We start from the raw sequence: 21605 nt of genomic DNA, 5'->3' as shown, positions 1-21605 counted from the left end.
TGCTCTGTTTTTGTAGAGACTGAGTTTAACTTCATCATTTGAGTCTTACTGCTTCATATACACCCCTGTTCTTCTGACTGGATCGTCCCTATAGTCTCAAACGGGTACTTTGGCCTGAGGGTTCTTCCTGCATTTACTTCTTTTCTCCCTCAATAACCTTGGTTCCCTCTGTCAGGGAGCTTCTCTGTCTCACCTGACGCTCTCTTTTGCTGAAACTATCTAATTCGAGATGGCCCGATGGACAGAGGTATAAAGAAGAGAGTTCATTATAAGGGATATTGAAATCATAATTTCAAAAGCTAGCAGCAGCCCCCCCCCCAATAATCTATGTGTAAGAATAGTGGCTCTGCTTTTCTTCCACCTCCGTGGTCCCTGCACGTGGAGAGGAGGGTCAAACTTTTCCAGGGGCTTCAAACATTTTCTACTCCATGCTGGATTTCAGAGAGATGGTCTCTTGAAGCCTTCAGCATGTGAAACATCTGGCTCTGTCATCTCAGAAAACAAATCATAGAGCATAACATTTTAGCCCATAGGCTTGCCTGGAGAAAATATTGTGGAGAGCATGCAGAGTGCTGGGGAGATTCAGTCTGATGGGGATGAAGAGGAAATGAATTCTATGAAAGGGTTTCCTCTGCTAATTGATAACAAATTAAGAATGTATTTCCAGATCATCTGACCAAAGATGTAATTTCTTTTCAAAGTCAGATTCAGCTTATTGAATGCAGCTTGTTATCTAGCATAATGATAAAGAAATCAGCCAAGCTGATGAAAAATGTTTTTAATAATAACAAAGACTTGATCATCTATGTTATAAAAATATAATTATCATGTATCAAGGGAAACAGTTGTAGGTTTTTGGAATATTGGAAGAATCAAATAACAGTGTCAAAAACAGCAATGGATAACTGGGAAGTTATATGACTTGGGTTTAAAGCCATGTGGACAAACTGGATTATTTGCTTTGGTTTCAGGGAAATGGGGCCCCTTCTGTTCCCATTAGGATGTCAGACTAACGAGGGGTGGCCCGCTCTCCCCAGTACTCGACTCTCTAGCCCCAAGGAGTGAGAGGTCACCGGACATGAGAAATGGAAATGGACACTAAAGCCCTTTGACAGGCTGGAGAGGAGAGAAGGTGGTTGTTTTCTGGGAATCTGGGAAAATGATGGCCCAGATCGAGTACAGCTGGGAGCACAGATGCGAAAAGGTGAGGAGCTGCATTCCCTTCTGACATTTTCTTCCTCAATCCCAGCCCAGGAAGACTTGCTGCCCATCAAGCTAAAAGCTTCTAGAAAGAAAAAGCAGATCACCTACTGTGGAATGAGAATCACGCAGACCCTGGGCTTCTCATCAGCAGCACAGGATGGTGAAAGACAGTGTAGCAATTATGTTCAGTGTTGATAATAGCATGGAAACTAGAATTTTCCCACTTAATTATCTTCTCAGTCCTAAACATCCATAGGAATTTTAGTAGATAAAAATCTCTTAAAAGAAACAGCTCAGAAATAAGAAAAATAAGTTTAGGTTCTATGAAATATATTTCATGTAATAACAGATGAATAAATAACTTTTTATTGTTTGCTGTCTGGGGGAAAGTAAAACCCAATCATGGGGAAGGCTGAGCTTCTTTGCAGGTGAAATTGAAGAAAAGATCAGGCAGCATTTGTTTTTTGTTGTGATTCTCAGTTGTGTTTGGTTCTGTTTTTGTTTAGGAATGAAGATATAGGTAAGCTTAAAAATCAATGAAGAAAATGTAATAATTATGGGCCTTTAAGAAAATTAGGGGTACTTGCCATAAGGGAAAAAAATAAAATGTTTGATTTTTAAACTAAAAGGAGAAAATATTGATGTATTTTTTTAAAGAGAAAAGGAAAAAATTAAAATATATGGTTCAAAAACACATATAATAATGGCACAATAAATCTGAGAATAAGACTCATGGAAATATGTAAATGGTTATACTCAGTGATCAAGACATTCTCAGACTTATAACTTTCCCATGAAACCAGGTGAGCAATATGTTGCCTGCAAGAGACACAGTGCAAACCAAAGGATCCGGGAAGTTTGTAAATCAAGGGTTTGAGAAAGGTACCAAACAAGTATAAGCCAAAATAGTGATCGGAATAACAAACAAAATAGAAATTCAAGGCAAAAATTTCATAGCTGCTTTTTAATTATATTTGTATTTATTATAAATTTTTATTATGTAATAAAATAACATTAGATCTTTGGATTTCATTATGATAAACATTTATTAACCTAACAATATTGCCTCACCATATATCAGGAAACAACTAACAAAATTGCAAGAAAGAAATAATCCAAAAAAGTCCATTAGTCTTGCTTGTAGGGAAAAGAAAGTATATTAAACTTCACTGAGATACTGTGCATTATTTATAAACCCAGTAAAAATCCAAATATTTGACAACATATTCTATTAGTGAGACCATGGGGAAATGTGTGTTCATACACTGCTGGTGTGAATGCAAAATCATTCAACACTTGTGGAAAGGAATTTGGCTGTATATAGAAAAGTTCCATATGACTTAACTCTTTGACTTAGCAATTCTACTTAAAATCTATCTCAAAGATGCATTTGCAAGAATGCAAAATGAAATTGTCACAGGATACCTTTTCACCATTTATTCCTAATGGCAAAAGATTGGAGACATTCAATCAGATGACCATCCACAAGAGAATGATTGAAAAACTTGATACATCCACAAGATGAAATACACGCAACTCACTCTAAAGGCACCAAAGAGGAGCTCTGTATGCAGTACGGGTCTGTCAGCTGTATTGTTAAACAGAAGAAGCAAAGCAGAGACAATGGTCACTCTTGAGTACGTAGTGGGGAGGACAATATAATTTTTCAAAAGAAACAATATAAAAATCAATAATAATTGGGTTACTTTTGAGAGAAGAAGTAAAGTAAGTCTCCTGAGCAAGGAAAATAAAATAAATAACTTAAAAACCTTGGAATATTACATTTGAATTGGAAAAAATCATCACAATTTTATTATGTGTTTTGCTTTGAAAAGCATATGTATTTTCCAGAAATAATGAGCTTAGAGTCAGTGTAACACCTAACTTGTGGTCTTTAAAAACGATTCCCGTTAAAGAAACCTGGGCACATAGAGATCAGCTGATAGCAGGTCTGGGGTAGAAAGTTCATTAATTAAATTATTTCTGGAATAAACTTCCTGTCATTTCAGAAAAGAAAAAAGTTATCAAAGACTAACAGAATCCTATTAAAGGACACAGGAACTCACTAAATTTTCCTCCACTGGCCTAAGGGGGAGAATTTGAGCATGAAAAAGAATAATGCGGATAATAAATGTAGACACAACAAGCATATAAAACCTCATGAGTTCTTGATATTAAAATATACATATTGGTCCCCACTAGAAGTTGCTAAGACACCACCCCATGATTCTGAAAACTGATAAAGGTGAGAAAATCAAATATTCATCCTCAATATCTTTTGCCAACTCTATTTCGGCATAAGAAAACAGTTGCTGAGGGATAGTTCTTTATGGAAGAATTCCAGCAAATAAATGCAGAAGGAATAAGAATTACAAAATCAACATTTTGCCCTTTCGAATGAAATAATAAATTTAGGTAGCAATGACCCGAAATCTTGGATTCTAAGTTTAGTAAAATTAGAATTTAATATCAAAAGAAGAGCTGAACAAAATTCCTGATAGCTAGGAACTAAACAGATTATTACTAGATGACTTCTGGGTTAAAGAGTAAATCACCAGGGAAATGATGGGATATTTAAACTGGACAGGAAAAATACTACATGTCGAAATGAGTGCAATGCAGCCAAGATAGCATGTAGCTTATGATGAATTATTTGGTGAACAAGAAAGTTGGGAATGAAAGAAGCATTCAACTGAGGAAGTTGAAAAAAGAGCAAGAGAAGAAGCTCCAAGGAACAGGAGGAAAAGGGATAATATAGATCCAAGGGCAAATCAGTGAAATAGAGGAGCACAACAAAACTGAGTCGGGTAATGACCTATGAATGGAGGACCACGAGTCAGTCAACTCCCTGCCCTTGAGGTCCACATGAAAAACGAATGTGTAAACAAAATAGACAAAATAATTGAAAAATGAAGTGTAGACCCGGAAAGGTCCTTAGGTACATGGTAGCCCCACAGTGCCCTTCACATCTGTGGCTTTAACTCCTTCCACTTCTCAGTTCCTTTCAAATATATTGAGTGCCCTGCATTCTGCAGCCTGAAGTCTGAGGAAGCGGTCCCTCAGGATGGCCCTCTGGTCACACCTCAGCCACAGTCAGGGACCTTCATCATTTCAGACCAGCTGACTGCAAACTCAACGGTCTCCTTTATTCAGTAATACGCAGGAAAGACTCACAGAGCTCAGGGCCGGCTCCTAGGCTCAGGGTCATGTTGATTCCAGAGAACAAATGCCAAGAAGACCTCGCCAGAGGCAGAGACTCACAGGGTGGAGTCAGGCGGCATTACTGTCTGTCATCTTTCAGCCAAACCAGGGAAGCCCTGCCAAAACTCGGGTCCAGGGCCACTGAGAGAGCTCAGCCACATACTGCCTGCATGGCTGACCTTTGTCTTCCAGCCTCTCCTCAAGTTTTGGGCTGATATCTGTTTTCTCTGGTTTCTCCAAAAGTTGACTTAATGCAGTGCACCCTCCAAAGCCCCACTGCAAGTCCCATTGTCAGGCTGTCCCGTGGCCAAATCCCCAGGCAAACAAACACTCTCCTATCAGGCAGAACATTCCAGAAGCCTGGATATCATCTCCCAGGCCCTGAGGGCAGAGCCAGATCTCTCTAGAGGTAAGGTTAATTCTTCACTACACACTGAATAAAAATATGGGGAAATGAAGTAGATAATCAACATTTTTTAAAAGCTTTCTCGTGATCCTGATAAGACAGATTTGGAAACCATGGAGGTAGTTAAAACCTCTATTCACAGATGAAAAATCTGAAGATACAAGAAATTAAATGATTGGTTTATGTGGCAATGATCCCAAAGATAGTAAGAAGGGAGAGAAGTCTAGAATTTAGGGGGCTTGACTGAGATGTCAAGGACCCGAGTTACCCAGCTGTCAAGGCGCCCAGTCACCCACATCTCGTGTGCACTGTCTGCTGATTGAACAATAACCTGCCTCACCCATGTATCTATAAACCTATTCACATGTTGTCACAATTAACAAAATAGAAATTCATGCAACAGCACTGCTGAATTCTTTATTAATTATAATTTAGAACGTGGTAAAAGAGATTTCAAAAGGATGCTCTGCAGAGAAGACAGAGGAATAATTCAATCTGCACTTTTTTTCTTTTACACCAGCAAACAGCCTTGCCCTGACCAATCCCCATGAGTCCAATTTAATTTCTCCAAAGTCAAACATTAGTAAATGTGGTAGGGCTATTGTTAATTCAATAAAACAAAATGCAAGAACATTCCTGTGTTTCAATTATTTTTTAAATAATTTACCATTCATTCAGTTTCATGTATTTAAATAGTGCAGGAATCCTCTGTAGTGTATCATTGCAGGGAGACCACCTCTGCACGAATTACTCTTTCTTTCTTCAGTTGTACCTCATAGTAGCACTCAGTATCATTGAAACATAAGAATTTAGATAGGAATCTATTCTATTATTCTGCATTTTTCATATAATTAAGCCTTGTTGCATAAATGTTACATTTTTCTTCAATAATTGAAGTAATTGTATATTCATAAATCATTATCAATTGCTGAAATTTCTGTGATTGCTGATGTGGAATTAATGATATGGATATAATTTTTATCAAAATAATTGTTACAGGGAAGTAGGTAAACAAACTCTAAATTTTATCCAATTGATAACCAAACACTTGTTGCATAGGCATGAATTTTGTTCCAGTCTTATTACATCCAACCCTGATCCCGTTCACCCGTGGTGATGCTCCATCATTACCTCTCTGCTCCCAGATTTGTGGGCTGGTACAATCCGCTCATTCCGAGAGGGTCTTCTGGTCGTCTGTCCATGTGGTCCCCACTGATCAGTCTGTGTCCAGTGGGGCAGGATTCCTCAGCTGCTGCCCTGGGGCCAAGCATGAGTTCTGGGATCTGGGTCGAGGCTCAGTAGTAGGGTTGTCCTCTTGAGATGCCCAATCCATCCAACGTCTTCCCAGTCTTCCCCTCTCCCTGCATCCTACAAGGGAGAAGAGATGGATGGTGGTCCAAGCAACCTCACCCTCCCTGTCCTGCAAATCTCTCACCTCCCTTTTGCTTTAATTTCCTCTCCTTCCTTGCAAGGGCAGGATTTCCTTTGCCCTCTTGTCTGGAGCAAACCAACACCATCCTCTCAACAAGACCAGAGTTGGGTGTCGCAGGTGACTCCTGCTTCAGGCTCCACAGGAGAACCACAGTGAGCCTCTCTCGTTGGAGGGGGCCAAACACAGGGCAGTGGTGCAAACTAACACTTCATTATGTCGTCCTGACGCACTCACATCCTCAACAAAGGATGGTTCGCTATAGTCTTTGAAAATGATAGTAGTAGAAAGGATTTGGAAATGAGGACAAAAGTTGGTGGGTGTGAATTGGCGCCCCTCCCTCCAGCACCGCCCTCCACACAGAGTCGGATCCGTCAGGTCATCCACAGGGCCATTTATCATCACTTCTGTTTATGCTCTGCTAGGAAAAGGTTTCAGATGTGAGATGGTAGCCACTTATTTTAATTTGATTGATCTACAGGTTGAGAAAATATTGGTATTCATTCATAATAGCTATTAGCTATAAAAATTGAACATGTACAAATTATTAGTTGGAGTTATTAAACTTTTGCTAAAAGCGTAGTGTGACTAACTGAAAAGACCCCATGTGATTTTCTCTTTGAAGGAATAAGGAACCATAGCTATCCAATGCTCTTGTGACAAATATTTATAAACATAACGCCTACCATTTACATCATTTACCATCATTCCGGATAAACTGCCTTCAAATTTGAAGGATCAGCAAACTGCAGCCTGACAGACAAATCTGGCCCACCACCGGAGCTAAGAATGTTTTTTGTGCTTTTTAATTATTTTTTTAAAAAGTCAAAAGAAGAATAATATCTCATGACCTGTGGACATTTATGGAATTCCAATTTAGATATATGTGAATAAAGTTTTATAGGGATGCAGCCCTGCACAATAATTTATATCATGTCTACATGTTCTTGTGCTGCCATGGTAGAGTTGAGTCATTGCAACAGAGAAAGGGGGGCCCACAAAGCCTAAAATAGTTGCTGTCTAATCCTTTACAGAAACACATTTGCCAACTTTTGCTAATCCCTGCATTAGAATGTGTTTGTGTGTAGGGACAGGGAAAGGGGAGGGTTGTTTTTTTTTTTAATGCATGTTCCCTGGTTCTATTCCAGAGGTTCTGATTGTATAAATCTATGTAGGAGAGCAGGAATCTGCATTTTTAATAAGCATCCTGGATGATATTAGCAAAAGATCTTGGGGTCACTCTGAGAGTAACATCTTAAAATCCAGATATGAGTATATGTATCACCCATGGCTATTTCCTCCTCTGCAAATAAATATTCCTTATCTCTCCAGGATATTAAGGGGGATAAGAAGATATAAATAATAAACTATATATAGATGTTAAAAATATTTAAATAGTCCTATTTGCTAAGCCTAGGGGGCCTTTGTGCCTATTTTTAAAAATAAACTTCCTTCCTACATACACTTGGGGAAAAAAGAAATCATTCTTTCCAAACAATATTTGTCAGAAATAATAATTCTCTTTTTCCCCAATCTGCTCAAATTTAAATGTTTGAACAAAAAGAACATAACCAAGAATAAAAGGTGAGGGAAAAGAAACATTTCCATAACAATGTGTGTAGAGACTAACCATGCCCAGGAGGCATGCACGGCAAGAAAATGCTGTATTTAGGGATACAAAACACTTTCTGTTTCAAGCCTCAATTTTAAGACACTTGTAGGTTTTCACAATTTTTCTTCAAGGATAAAATTTCCGAGTTTATGCCTAAGAATGGCAGGGGGGATACAGCATCAGGAAATGGTTCTTTATCTGTTTCTTAACAGATAATGGGGGATGTGTGTAGAGTACAGAATATGCACAAACTAAAAGGACAAAAGAGTTGAAATGTCAGACTTAAAACTTAAATTCAGCCTCTTAGTAAGTCTTAGTACCTTTATGATAAATTTGAAAAAAAAAAAGAAATAAACATGATAAATTTAAAGAATATTAATGAGTTGTGAGTCCCTCAGTGGGACTGGGTTCCGCGCTGATGGCCGACTGCTGTCAGTAGTGCATCGAACTCTCTTGGGACATTTCATGTCCTGGTTCTTGGTGTAGGGAATGTGGATCATCATGGAGTGCGGTCCAGTCTGCTTTCTCCAAGGAACCAACCCTCCCCAAGCAGATGGTCTGTGTAACAGGAGCTTCGAGCTACAGGAAAACACGTTTGAAGGCTTAGCTTGCTGAGCCGTCTCTCAGCTGCCCTGACCGCCATGCCTGGGGCCTGGTCAGCATCTCAGCCTTGGTACCCCAGCTCCACACAGAGCGGCCTGCTCCGGCCCCTGGCCTCTCCTTTCCCGCCCGCCTCTCTCCTTCCTCTGCCCCCAAGTCTGCACATTCAGAAGAACTTGGTCGTCCCGCAGCTCCCACGGGCGTGGCAGGGGCTTTGCTCTGCGGGGTCTTGTCAAGCCCCCCCCCCCCGCTGTCTTCTGCAAGGGGTGACTTCATCCCTAACACCGATGGCCACCGGCAGGTTCAGCTACGTCTGCGTCTTCCCTGGGGGGACCCGGGCCTTCACCCCATCGTGCCGCACGGAAACTAAAACTGATCCGCAGCTCCGGGTCTGGAGATCCGGTCTCGGACTGAACTGCACTCCACCCCCACCCCCACCCCCACCCCCACCCCCGGAGGTGTGTTCAAGTCCTTGTAGCAGGGTTGGTGCGGATACAATCAGTTAAGCTAAGCTGAGCAGGGTGGGCCTTAATCAAATGACTGGTGTTCTTATAAAAAGAAGAGAGAGACTCAGACAGGCGGTGTGACAAGGGAGGCAGAGACTGGGGAGACGATGCATCTACAAGCCCAGGAGCCCCGAAGATTGTCGGCGCGCCCCAGGCTGACGAGGCCAGGAGGGAGCAGCCCCTGCCGAGGGGGCATGTGGCTGCGCACCTTAATTTCAGGCTCCCAGATGCCAGAACAGTGAGGCCATAAATGCCCGTTATTATTTTAAGCTGCCTAGTTTGCGGCACCTCGTTTTGCTCCAATGGCCCTGGGAACCTCATGCAAACCCTTCCCCCATGTCGGTTGACTCTGGCATGGATGCGCTCCATGGTGGTGCAAAAAGATGCACAAGCCCTCCTGAGACCCCCATCAGGGAGACAGCTGCAGCCCCTTTTCTTCTGGGCTCTTCCTTATGCATCTGACCCACGTCCCTCTCTCGGAGCTGGCATCTTGGCACAGGAAACCAGGACCCAGTCCTGATGGCTTCAGAAATAGATTAATAATCTATGATCAGGATAGTGTTTGGCCCATATGAGCCCCGCACACGGACGTGACCACAGACGCCCAGTAGAGTGATGCGGGGCTTATGAAGAGACGGCTGTTCTATGTTTTCATTCTCTGCTATTGTCCCGAGAGCACCAGCTAAGTGTGCTGCCCGAGGCAGCCCCTGAGAAGCCTGCAGAGCGTGGAGAAGCAGGTGGAGATGACAGGGGGGCAGTTGTGGAGAATCCTGGAGGAGCGGTTTGGATGAAGGCCCCCTGCAGTGCCGTCACTGCCTGGCCTGGGTGACCGACCCCCGGGGGGAGGGAGATGGGCTCCTCCACGCACGCCGAGCCTGGCCTGTGGCGCTACCCCTGCTCAGAGCAGAATTGAAGCTTATTGTATTTTCTCTCTACTTCCACAAAAACCAGGGGTGTATTACGAGAGCCTGGGAACCTGCAGGGCAGTGCAGGGAGGATGTGGGTAGACATGTGGGGAGGGAGGCTGGTCTGCAGCCCAAACCCTGAGGGCCATCCTGACTCCAGTAAGCGCTGGGAAATAAGAATATTTTCTGTTTTCCCTGTGAGATTTCCTGTCTCTACTCTTCATTAGGTGCTCCAATTCTTCAAGCACCAAGATTGGTAAGTAAACAGGTGGAGACGCATTGAGTTTTCAACAGACTTACTGGGAATTGATGTTTAAGTACTTAAAGGAGACCTAAGAAACGTGTGATGGTCTCCATTCCGTCCAACACTAAACTGTCCTTTCCCCTGGTCTTCCTATTTGCTGCTGCTGTCATCTAATAAACAAATATATAAAACTTCTATTACTGGAAAACCTAAAGGCAAAATCAGAATGCCAGAATTAGACTTCAGTGCTGAGTGCCAACATGTGTGTACTTTATGGTTCTGTGCATACGTGTACGTGTGTGTGTGTGTGTGTGTGTGTGTGTGACATGGGGACAGACACTGCAGCGGGAGACCTCACCATGAGCCCAGGTCTCTGAGGCTGCTGGGAGCACATTGAAATGCATTCCCTGGCTTCAACTGACATGGGAAAGAGGATGCCAAGAGATGAGCCCATTCAAACAGAAGCCATGGAGGACCCAAGGGGGAACCGTGTGCTTTCCTCTGCTGTGTCTCTGGCTACAGGGAACAAGGGGCTGTTCCCTTTGAAATCAAAATGAAAAAAAGGAAGTCAAGGGGAGAATGATCTTCCCTTGGGCTCTAATTTTTGGAATTTCTTGTCCTTAGGGCCATAATTTCTAAATGCTTTGCTGGACATTTATTCGAATAGCCAACACATATGCCAATTTTGTGAGAAAGTCATCCTTGTACAAATAGAGAGCAGAGAAAACTCTTTTATGATGTTACTTGTATAGAAATTAACATCCCTTACAGTGTTTTAGTAGGTCTGAACTACTGGGCATGGGGTCTGGGTACCATCTCCAACCAACAGTGGCAAGATGCTATCCTCCTGCCGGTGGGAAATAGAAGGAAATGTGTATCACAGTACAGTACAGCCACATGTATATTATATACTTGTTCTATGCCTGCACAACCTCATTATTGAATTATTTTTTCTTATCAATAATGAAAAATGTATTGAATGCTTATTACATGCCAAGCCCTTTAAATAGATGATGCATTTAAATCTATGCAACCTTGTGAGGTCGGTGGTACTGTGAGATACTTTCTCTGCAGGCAGGAGGTGGGTCAATTTATACAGCTACATGGAAGAGTTAGTGTTTAAATCCACATTTATTTGTCTTCAAACTCTTAACCAGGTTTATGCTAGAATGTAGGTGCAGCTAAAGAATGTTATAGGGGCATTAAAGAGACAATGAAAGTGGGAGGAAATATATTTCAATAAGTCTATGATGCATATTCTGGATTCTTTCTATAGTAGTAAAAACAAAGTTTAAAATCTCAGTGTTTTTCACTGTTTTTTATCACAGACTCACTTTTCTCCCTCAGTCAACTACTACTTTGCTACAAAATGTATAATGAAGTGCTTTTCACCTCTTCACCGCCCCCCGCAATGCTCACCCCTCACCAGGGCCCAGATACTAAACATTTATTAATGGAGAAAATACTTTAATCTGAACATTTAAATTATAGGTAAAAATTATAGTACACATAAAAAACAGAATGAGACCTATAGAAAACTTTTTAGAAAGTATACCAAAATGTTTAGCTTAAAATGGGTTTATTTTTAATGAAAGTAACACATCTAATGTCTTCAATAGTAACAACAAAAACAAGAGCAGACACTTCAGGGCCTACAAAGCAAGCAATGGCTACTTGGCTAGCCCCCTCCCCAGCCTCCGTGCTTCCCAGGGACAACCACTTTTACACATTTTGTGTCTTTAATTTTTCTCTGGCAATCTTCATATCGCTAAATAATATGACCATACTCTGCCTTGGGTCATCGGATGTAAGTGTCATCAATTTATTTTCACCCGTGGGTGGTGACGAAAGGTCAAGGAGCCCATGGAAGACTTCAAGTCAAATCCCAGGCAACTCCAGCCACTGCAGACCAGTGGAAAATAAAAGTCTTGTTCTGAAACTAGAGGGAAGAACGTGTCTTCAGTAACCAACTGTTGTTTGTATTGCCTTAAAAACTAAGAATGTGACCTTTGGCCACTCTGAAAAATGAAGGCCATCTAGCAGTCCTTCAGGGAAGTTTAGGCCCAGGTGAGGACAAGGATCCTTGTTGAAATCCCTTCTCTTTCTACTTTGTTTTCTCTCACACCCTTTTGCTTGGCTGACTGGATAATCCAGGACTTTTTAAATTCCAGGGCATTGTTTGTGCCAGCTAAGAAACCCAACACTGAAGTGAAGGCTCCAGGAAGCCATTCTAAGGAACCAAATGTATTTTGTAAACAGACAGCAAGCATGGGATTGAACACAAATACACGCAGGCCACTACTGCTTGTGTTTGCTAAGGGTCTGCAGAATATGAGCAAGGTTTCAGCTTAAACTTCAATATAGCAAAGTGACTATATGTTCACAGCAATCACACTATTTTCTTCATTTACAAAGTGAAACTGTAAAATAAAAGGCATAGCATTTCATCTACATGAACCTACTGAAGACTAATCCTAGCCATCTCTAATAAGTGAGAGAAAAAAAACATGGTTTTGGAAATAGAAACTGACAAAGAGAAGTGTGGATGGATGAGAACTAAAATAGCTGAGTTTGCTGAGTACTTCCCACTACTTATTCTTGGAAACTGTGGAATTATTTATATGATCTTTAAATATTCTCAGCAGTGTCAAGATATGGCAAAGCCCAAACAGCTTTGATTTGATAGCTAAATATCACAATCAGATTGGGGTTTCTGGCAGGATTTTTTATTTTTTTTCTGGCAAGTTGGATAATGCAGTTTAAACAGAAAAAACAACAATGAAATGACCTGTCTGCGCACATTCAAGCCAATGAGGATTCAGGTTTACTGACACATGCATATGTATATATACGTATATATCCCAGAATCTGATGCCAAAAAAACCCTGATTGTTATGTTGCTTCTCAAATCAAAACTATTTAGGCTTTGCCCTATCTCCAGACTGCTGAGAAAATTTTAAGATCCTATAAATAATCCCAAGGCTTCTAACAATAAGTACTGGGAAGTACTCAGCAAACACAACTATTTCAGTTCTCATCCATCCACACTTTTCTTTGTTGATTTCTATTTCTATTTCTACCAAAATTAAAAAAAAAATAAAAGTGACAATGAAACTTTGGGTGTGTTCCCACCCCCATTCTGTTTCCCTTCAGACAAATGAGGACATGAGAGTCTTGGGGAGACTCAGCTTCTGCTTTCCTTCATTGTCCTGCAATAAAATCTGCCTCCTCTATCCCAAATCTGCCATGAATGAGCATCATCACCCCAGAATCAGGAAAATCAGGCTTTTAAAAAAAGTTCCTGAATGCTGACTCCTTTTACATTTTCTCACCAACAGAGAGACATTAACAAACATTTGTCCCTGTGCAGTTGTGAGGATGTGCACCAATCTGTGACAGAGAGCTGGCTGAGCTGTCACACAGACAGAACCAGGGTGAAAGGAAATCCAACCAAAGAATAAAAAAGGGCTACAGTTCATGTGATGAGGACTTTGTTAGGCAGAAAATACAATGATTTTCAATCAGCTAATGGAATTTGGAAGACACTATTTCTTTGAATCAGAACAAAGTCTTCAACCATAACCTGGATATTATCACCAGGCGCGCTGATATTTTCCTTCTATGATTTCTCAGCAAGTAGTAGACTGCAGAGGAAATGATACAGTCATCATTATGGTATGTGAGTTGATTGCTACTTATTTTACAATAAATTCATTGACAGAAAGGTTTCTGTGTGTAGTATTGATAGCTCATCTCTCATTGGTGTTACCTCATGACTTATAAACTTAAATGGAGGTAAGGCTTAAGGCTTAGTATGCTTAGCTGAGATATACCTTTTCTTGTTTTTGATTTTTTTTTAGTACTCTATCAGTGAGAGAAAGAAAAGAAAAATCAAGAGGAAGTACTAACTCAGGTTTCGACCATGTGGACACCTAATGCAGATGACAGCTAAGCCTACTTAAAAGACGGGTCCTTGTTGTCTAAGGGCACACGTGCCAAGGAGCTTGTCAGGCCTAAAGGCGGGAGCTCACTCTGTCACAGATGTGACGTGTCACCATCCTGGAAAACTCCATCTTTTCTTTCATTAGCAGTAGCCTGCTTCAGAAGGAGGTTGGTGAGTTCCCTGATTGAAATGACAGACAAAAGGAAAAAAAGGTCTTTGCTTTTCTGTTACAGTTGTCCCACCACAGCCAGAGCACAGGGTAAGTCCTGGCAGTTAGGTGGTGCTTATTTGTAGAAGTATTCTATGTTCCCTGAGTGTGAACACAAGGCATCTGTCTCAGGAGTCAGCAAACTGCCATCATGTTAGCAGTTCCCTCTTGCACTACCAAATCACCGAGAACTGCAAGTGGAAAACCTACTATTAAACGTGGGCAATGGTGTAGAAAGTGTTTACCTCAAAGCATCTGATAGAGTAAAGAAAGCTGGATTTCTCATCGAAGACTTTGCTCAAAATTGTATCTGTGTCCCTGAGGGCTGCACGACCTTGAGAAAGTCTCCTCAACATTTATAAACTTGGTGTCTCTTCTCTGTAGTAGGATAATAGCGTCTGTCTCACCCAGGGGCTAGAAGCGTTTCGTGAGCTAATAGAAGTACAATCAAGGGCCGTGGAGGCGGTTTTAAGATTCTCCAGGAACCTACATCAGATTTGAGGTTCTCACTTCCATTTAGAATGTTTCTACACACTAAAAACAACTTATATAATTCCATAAGAGAGAGAAAACAGAATGGGATTCAGGTGATTAACCAGATTCAATTTCCCACAAACTAAATAACTATTCCGCTGGATGCATAACTTCCTAACTAATGAGTTTGGCAATGTTTAGACACATTCACGGAGGACCCAACGAATAGCAAATGTTTACCTTTAAACTCCAGAAACATCCTCTGTTGGTATTTTGTTATTTCTAGCATATTTTGGAATCCTCCCTGTTGAGAAAAAGACTGACTTTTGGAAAGAATTTACATGGATTCCATGTCCATCGTGGCATGCACATTTTTGCAAGTGGTTCAATCTTGCCCGTAATGATTCCATGGCTGCTACAGGACAACTTGAGAGGTAATTCAATATTAAAAATAATTGCTCTTCCTGCCACAATTCCACTATCACAAATGATATTTTTCTCTTTATTATGTAATTAATTGCCTCAGTTCTTCATTTCACTCTGATTGAAACACTGTGAAACATCACAGCCTCAGAGAGCAAAATACAATGATTTTCCATCCACCCAAAAACTGGGAGGGAGACAAAATTTAAAAACCTGTGACAAAATAAATGCCTTTCCCAGACTCAGTTAAAATACATTTTTGCATGTAAACAAGTATTCCTGTATATGAGATTAACACATCAGCGGTAGTAATGACTTCTACCCTGAAGGTCTGGAGTGGCTGGGAGCGCTTCATGCTGGGAAACAGGCATTTAAATGGTGCTCCACCAGCTAGGGGAGGTTTAAGGGGCCCTGGAACCCTGGGTATGATCATTCCGTCACCATAATAGGAGCAGTTTCTGGTGGTCTGTGGGTGGTCTCATGCACTTCCAAGATTCCAAATTTCCTCTGTAAGGCAGTGACTCCCAAATCTACATACCTAGGCAGGTCTCTGTTCCGAGTTCCAGCCAGTACTCTAGCTCTCTGAAGGAAACGCTCCTTGCATATGTGCAGCCACCTTCCACGGCATTCCAGTACACAGACTTCTAGTACAACCGAAGCATGGGACCTGGAGCCAGGCTGCCTGTGTTCCAAGCCTGGCTCTTCTAAGATGCAAGCTGTGTTACCTTAGTCAAATTACCTGGCCTCTCCGTTAGTAGTTTATCTGTAAAATGGGCAAAACAGCAGCACATAGTGTAAAGGTATTGCAGGGTTTAGGCAGTTCATTTCTGCAAAGGGTCTAGAAGCCTGCCTGATACAGAGCAAACACTTAGTGTCAAATTCTCTTGTGATTCTTTTTCTGTGCTTCAATGATTGGCACCAGGATTTGCCCAGTGATTTATGCATAAACTTGGATTCATCTCTTGGACCAACCACTGACAGGTTCGGTGACCTTGGGCCGGTGACATCACCTCTTTGAGACCTTTAATTTCCTCATTTGGGAAATGGACATTGGTGCAGTTTCTAACATGATTTTGTGAAACGCTCCTGGGAGAACCTTGAGGCAGGGTCTGGCATGCAGCGGGTACCAAGGAAAGATCAGCAACTGCTACGATTGTCTTGGACTCCTCCTCTCCATAGTTCCCATTTTGAATTACTTAGCAAGTTTTGGTGCTTCTAACCCTTAAAGTCTCTGACGTATCTGATGTCATCTTACTCTGCTCACCTTTGTCACTGTGTGCCTCCTAACCGCTCCTTTGCACCCCAGCCTCGGCTTTCCATCCCTCTTCAGCATCCCCTGGAGCGAGCTGCTCAGGCAGCCTTAGGTCCCCCTGCTCCCGGCCCCCAGTGCCTCCTCGCACATTTACTGTTGGAACAGCTCTGGAGGGACATGCACCTGGCGCTCTGCCTGCTCACCTGTCCGGCAGGCGCCCACAGGGGAAGCCCCAGCCCTGCACCGGTGCAGGACAGGCAGGACCCTGTGGGTGAGCCGGGCCAGGCATTCCTTTCAGGTGTCTGCGCTCCATGAAATGACCGTTACTCAGAGGTTTTTCCAGCCTAGCCAGCAGTTGTGTATGGTCCAATCTAACACACGGAAGAAAATAGAAATCTTCCATTATTTTCAGGTCGAAATATGAGAATTCACCTATTCCTCTGGTGATTGTAAGCATCTCTGAGGGTGGTGATCCGGAAGCTCCAGGATTTTGCTTCATTCCTCACTGCCAGGGTTGGTTCTTTCAGGAGCAGTCACCCTCCCCAGGATTCAGATCCTCTCCTCGGAGCGACCTGCGGACAGCACCGGCCTGCCGCCTCCCGCCTGGTGCCCTGGCAGCGTGGGGCCCCTGCCCCCCTGGGGGGTCTCCCTGCCGCTCCTCTAGGTCCCTCACACAGCAGCGGGGGCCTGCTCGCTTCTGCAGGGCCAGATCCCGGGAAAGTTCCGGCAGGTGGTAAACTACCAAGTTAACACAGGCAAATGAGTCTCCCAAACAAATGTGCCGGGAAGCACGTGAGGATATCTGAGCGACCTTTTTCTTGATTGTTTCAGATTCTGTGGGATGCAGCCTGACCTCGAACAGAGAATAAAGACATATTCAGAGAGAGTGTCATGTGCTAAGTCCACTCACACTAAGGTCACTTGGTGGCATATTGGTAGATGGCTACGAAATATGTTTTTAAATGCTTGAAGTAAAAGTTCCAAACAGTTTTGAGTAAATAACTGACTCTTTAAGGATATGAGGACATACGGGGACAGTGGGTCCTTTGGAAACATTTTGGGCTTTCTTCCTATGATTCATTTTCCAAAAGATTAAAGTGGCTCCTCCCATCTCAGCCTCTGTTTACACCCCCGAGACCTGGTGCACTCTTTGTTACCCAGAGCTGCACCCTTTTGAAGGCAACATGCCAAAGAAAAAAGATCTTTTTTTACTTGTTCTTGTGGTTTTGTTTTGGAGAGGCCCTTATTAATATTATTTTTTTTTACCCTTTGTCAACATTTGAATTACAATAACAGCAACAGTGGCCAAGCTGATAAGAAGGGAAACCTTGTAAAAGTACAAACCTTGAACAAGAAAGGAAATGACCAAATAGAGAATGTTCATTCTCCTAAAATTAAAAACAGCCTGAAATTAAAGCAGCATGCCTGGAAAGCCTCCTCTAGTTGTTTTAATTGACTTTCAAAGACAGCAAAGAGCCAATCCTGTGAATAGAGAAGAGCAAACCACCTTCTGCGCCTTGCCTAGACCCGGAGGAGCTCCTTGGTCCCACGAATGCCATCAGCCTGTGGTCTCAAACTGTCCTCCCAAGTCCAGGGTTTCTTCCTCTGTTCTCTGGTCTTTTAAAGAGTCACAGACCAAGTCCCGCTTAGAATTGCAGGGCTTGTTTAAAAATGCAGACTCAGCTTTGATAAGGAACTTTGGCCTCCCTTGAATGGAAAGCCTAAGACTGGCTTGTTTTCCTGTTGAGCTGGTGGGGTGAGGATGGGAGAACAAAGGAAGCAGAAGGCAAGTTCAGAGCAAATGCAGGAACTTCAGCCAGTGGGTTATGTCTCTCTGGGGCTCCTGGACTGAGGGCAGAGGCAGGAAGGATCCCAGAGGCAGCCCAGGGGTTCCTTCCTTTGAGTGAGGGGAGTAGATAGACTTCGTATCCAGATGGCCCACCATGGTTCCCTTACTTCAAGGAGTCTTGCCTTTGTGTCTTTCAATCTTCCATTCCCTTCTTAGATTAACTATTTGACAATAAAATCAAACTGCCAAGAAATGTGGAGTGTTTTTGCAAGCATCAATTGACCTTAGTCATTCGGAAGATGTGCACATCAAATTTCACCTCCTTTTCTTCATTTTCTTGTTTCCTGCAAACCCAAGTGATGAAGTCATTGGCAAAGTCATCAGCTGAGCTGCCATGGTAATAGTCTCATCACTTTCTAAACTTTTCATGAAAAAGATGCTCGGTTTTCAGTGATTGTAGTTGCTGGATGCTTAGCCAGGGTAGGGTTCAGCTGTGTCACAGCTGAAGAAGCACATGGAAGGCACGCCCCACCTCACCTGAGTCCAACAGGTCTAGCTTAATAAACATGAAAATTTACATTTCCTGAGTCTCTTTCCAAGTAGACAGAACTTTTCAAGTAGATAGTCTTAGTTAGCTAAGGCTGCTGTAACAAAATACCATAGGCTGGGTGGCTTACTAGCCAGTTATTTCTCCTAGTTCTAGTGTCGAGAAGTCCAAGATCAAGGTGCCACCAGGTTCGGTCCTCGGTGAGGGTGCACTTCTGATTTGCAGATGGCAGTCTTCTTGCTATGTACTTACATGGTAGGGAGAGAGCAAGTTCTGGGGTGTCTTCCTCTTCTGACAGGGCACTAATCCCATCACGGGGGTTCTACCGTCAGGACCTCATCAAAACCTAATTACTTCCCAGAGTCCCCACCTCCAAGTATCATCCCATTAGGGGTTAGCCTTGGGGCTTTAACATATGAATTTGGGGAGGATAAACATTCAGTTTATAACAGAAATCATAATCAGTTTATGGAAATCCTTATTAAATTAGCTATTAATAAAAACACAGTTAAGCTGATCCATTTCCATTAAGACAAGATTTCATGTGGGCTATTTTAGTAAATGAACCTCTCAGCTCTATTTCCTGGTAAACCCTAAAGACAGTATGTTTAAAGCTTACAGCTTTTCCAATAGTTTTTTTATTTTTCTATAGAATTCTTTAAAAGTGGACTTAAATGTAAATGTAATTATACCTTTGTAGATCATTCACCCATATAAAAGACAGGATTGTCTAAAAGCTAGAATTCCTTTTGTTCCATTTCATTTGTAATCACAAACTGCAACCTCACAAGAGGAAAATAGTTATGTTTGTTCAGGCAAATAACCTGGCCGGGAACATATCCCTAATGCCGAGGCTGTACTCTTTAAAACACGGTGATAAGGAAATTATTATCTTCTATACTTTATCATGCACTATGTTTTTTGCCAGAAAAAATATCTGGGTTCTATGTGAATAATTCAACGTATTATATAGCCTCTTCTGTTTTGATTCTACTACCTGCTGACAAATTGAAGGGTGGAATATTAGCCGAGCAACGAAGCAACCTTGCTGATGAAGGGAAAAGTCCATTTCAGAGAATCACTGTATTTTGTGATCTGTGATGTTTCCCACACCCGGTTACTGAGTGACAAGCTAAGACAGGCCAGGAAGCAAGAGCTTTTAGAAGGATTTTGTCAGGCTGTAGGAAGAGCTTAAGGCCCCTAAAACTAACAAGAATATGTTAAGTTCTATTTGGGGTAATTGGGGTAAACATCCCATTAAAGGATTTCTTGCCAGAAGTAAGGCAGTCAACACATTTCAGAGCACTTTTCTGAGTCCCAGTGTGCCACCAAAGTGGTGCCAGCATCAACAAGGCCATCCCAGGAGAGGGTTCACTGTGAGCCCACAAAGGCTAAACAAACACCAGGTCCCAAAGTCACGACGATAATGGCTGGGTTCAGAGCTGGAAGGTCTTTACATTTATCTAGGGCTTTTTTGTCTTAAGCATTTACCTTTGTGTAGTCAAACTTCACTCTGTTAAGAAATTCATTCTGCACAAGTATTAGTAAAGATTAAAAATTTTTTTCAAATAACATGCGATGAATCAGCCCATAAATGTCCTAAACTATTCATGACTGGAAAGTTAGCTTACCTGCAAGTCCTGGGTTATTTTAACAGATTCAGTCAATGTGGCCCCTCATACCAAGTAGGGAAGAAGGTCCTTCTAGGGAGTGTGACTTGCAAATAGAATTGTGTTAAGTGACAAAGTCACAAATAAGTAGTAGGCAAAGCAATTGTTGAGTAGTTACATTCACGTGCGAGTTTAAGGCACTTGCAATCCAGTATTTCGATGAGAATAGGATAATAAAGAAAATGATGTTTCCATAATTAAACTGTTATCCACTGAACATGTTATTTAGAAGATTTAAACATAAAGTCATGTTGTAAATATACTTTTTAAGTGATCTCTAATTACACAGAAGAACGAAGAATTGCAGCCAAGTACCAGTTTGTCCTAGAAACAAAATATCTGCTGCATCCGGCTTAGAACATGAAATCATTAATAGCTATGATCTCAATTTTACAAAGCATTATTATTTATATTTTGCCTATAGGGGAGTGCTTTGTGAAAATTTGTTTACAAAACTGCAAGTAGCTCAATATTGCTGAAACTAAGTAAGAAGTAACTCGCCTCCGGCTTCTTACAGTAACAGTTCTCAAAAGAAGAAAACCCAGGAATCCTACACTAATTTTTCCTAAGTTTATTTAGATGATATTTATAATAAAGTCAGACAAATATTATTGTGTAATTTAAATAAGACTACCTATAGTCAAACCTTTACAGCCAAATTTGAAGTAGTCGCCAGCCATAAAGATATGGAATGTGGTTGATTAGAAAATAAAATGAGACCCAAAATGTATGATACCTATAATATTCTATAATTTTTGATGCCATGATAATAGAAAAGAGAAAGACTGGATCATGAATGGTCTTCAAATGGAAACCAACAATTATGAGACTTGATGTTAATTAGGACCAAGATGGCTTTAAATTTGTATAGTACTTTTCTAATCATATTATCAAATTTAAGTGTTATTAGATTGAATGTATCATCACTAAACTTCCTCGTAAGCCTGTATTCTCTCTCATTTTGTGGTACAACCATCTACTCATAATCTCAAGCAATAAACCTAGACTCTTCCTTGTCTTACCCCCATCAGTCTCTGTATCTTCCCTCCAAAATATTGATCACACTCATCGTCTCCCTACCCCACTCCTACACTGTCTTGTTGCAGCTCTCAGCCTGGTAATGGCTGCCTGAGCATACTTACTGCACCTCTGCCTCCAGCTTTGCCCACCCTAATTTCATCCCCCTCAAAATC

Source organism: Manis pentadactyla, chromosome 17, assembly GCF_030020395.1.
Source record: "Manis pentadactyla isolate mManPen7 chromosome 17, mManPen7.hap1, whole genome shotgun sequence".
Taxonomy (NCBI): domain Eukaryota; kingdom Metazoa; phylum Chordata; class Mammalia; order Pholidota; family Manidae; genus Manis; species Manis pentadactyla.
Note: the sequence above shows the minus strand (reverse complement) of the source record.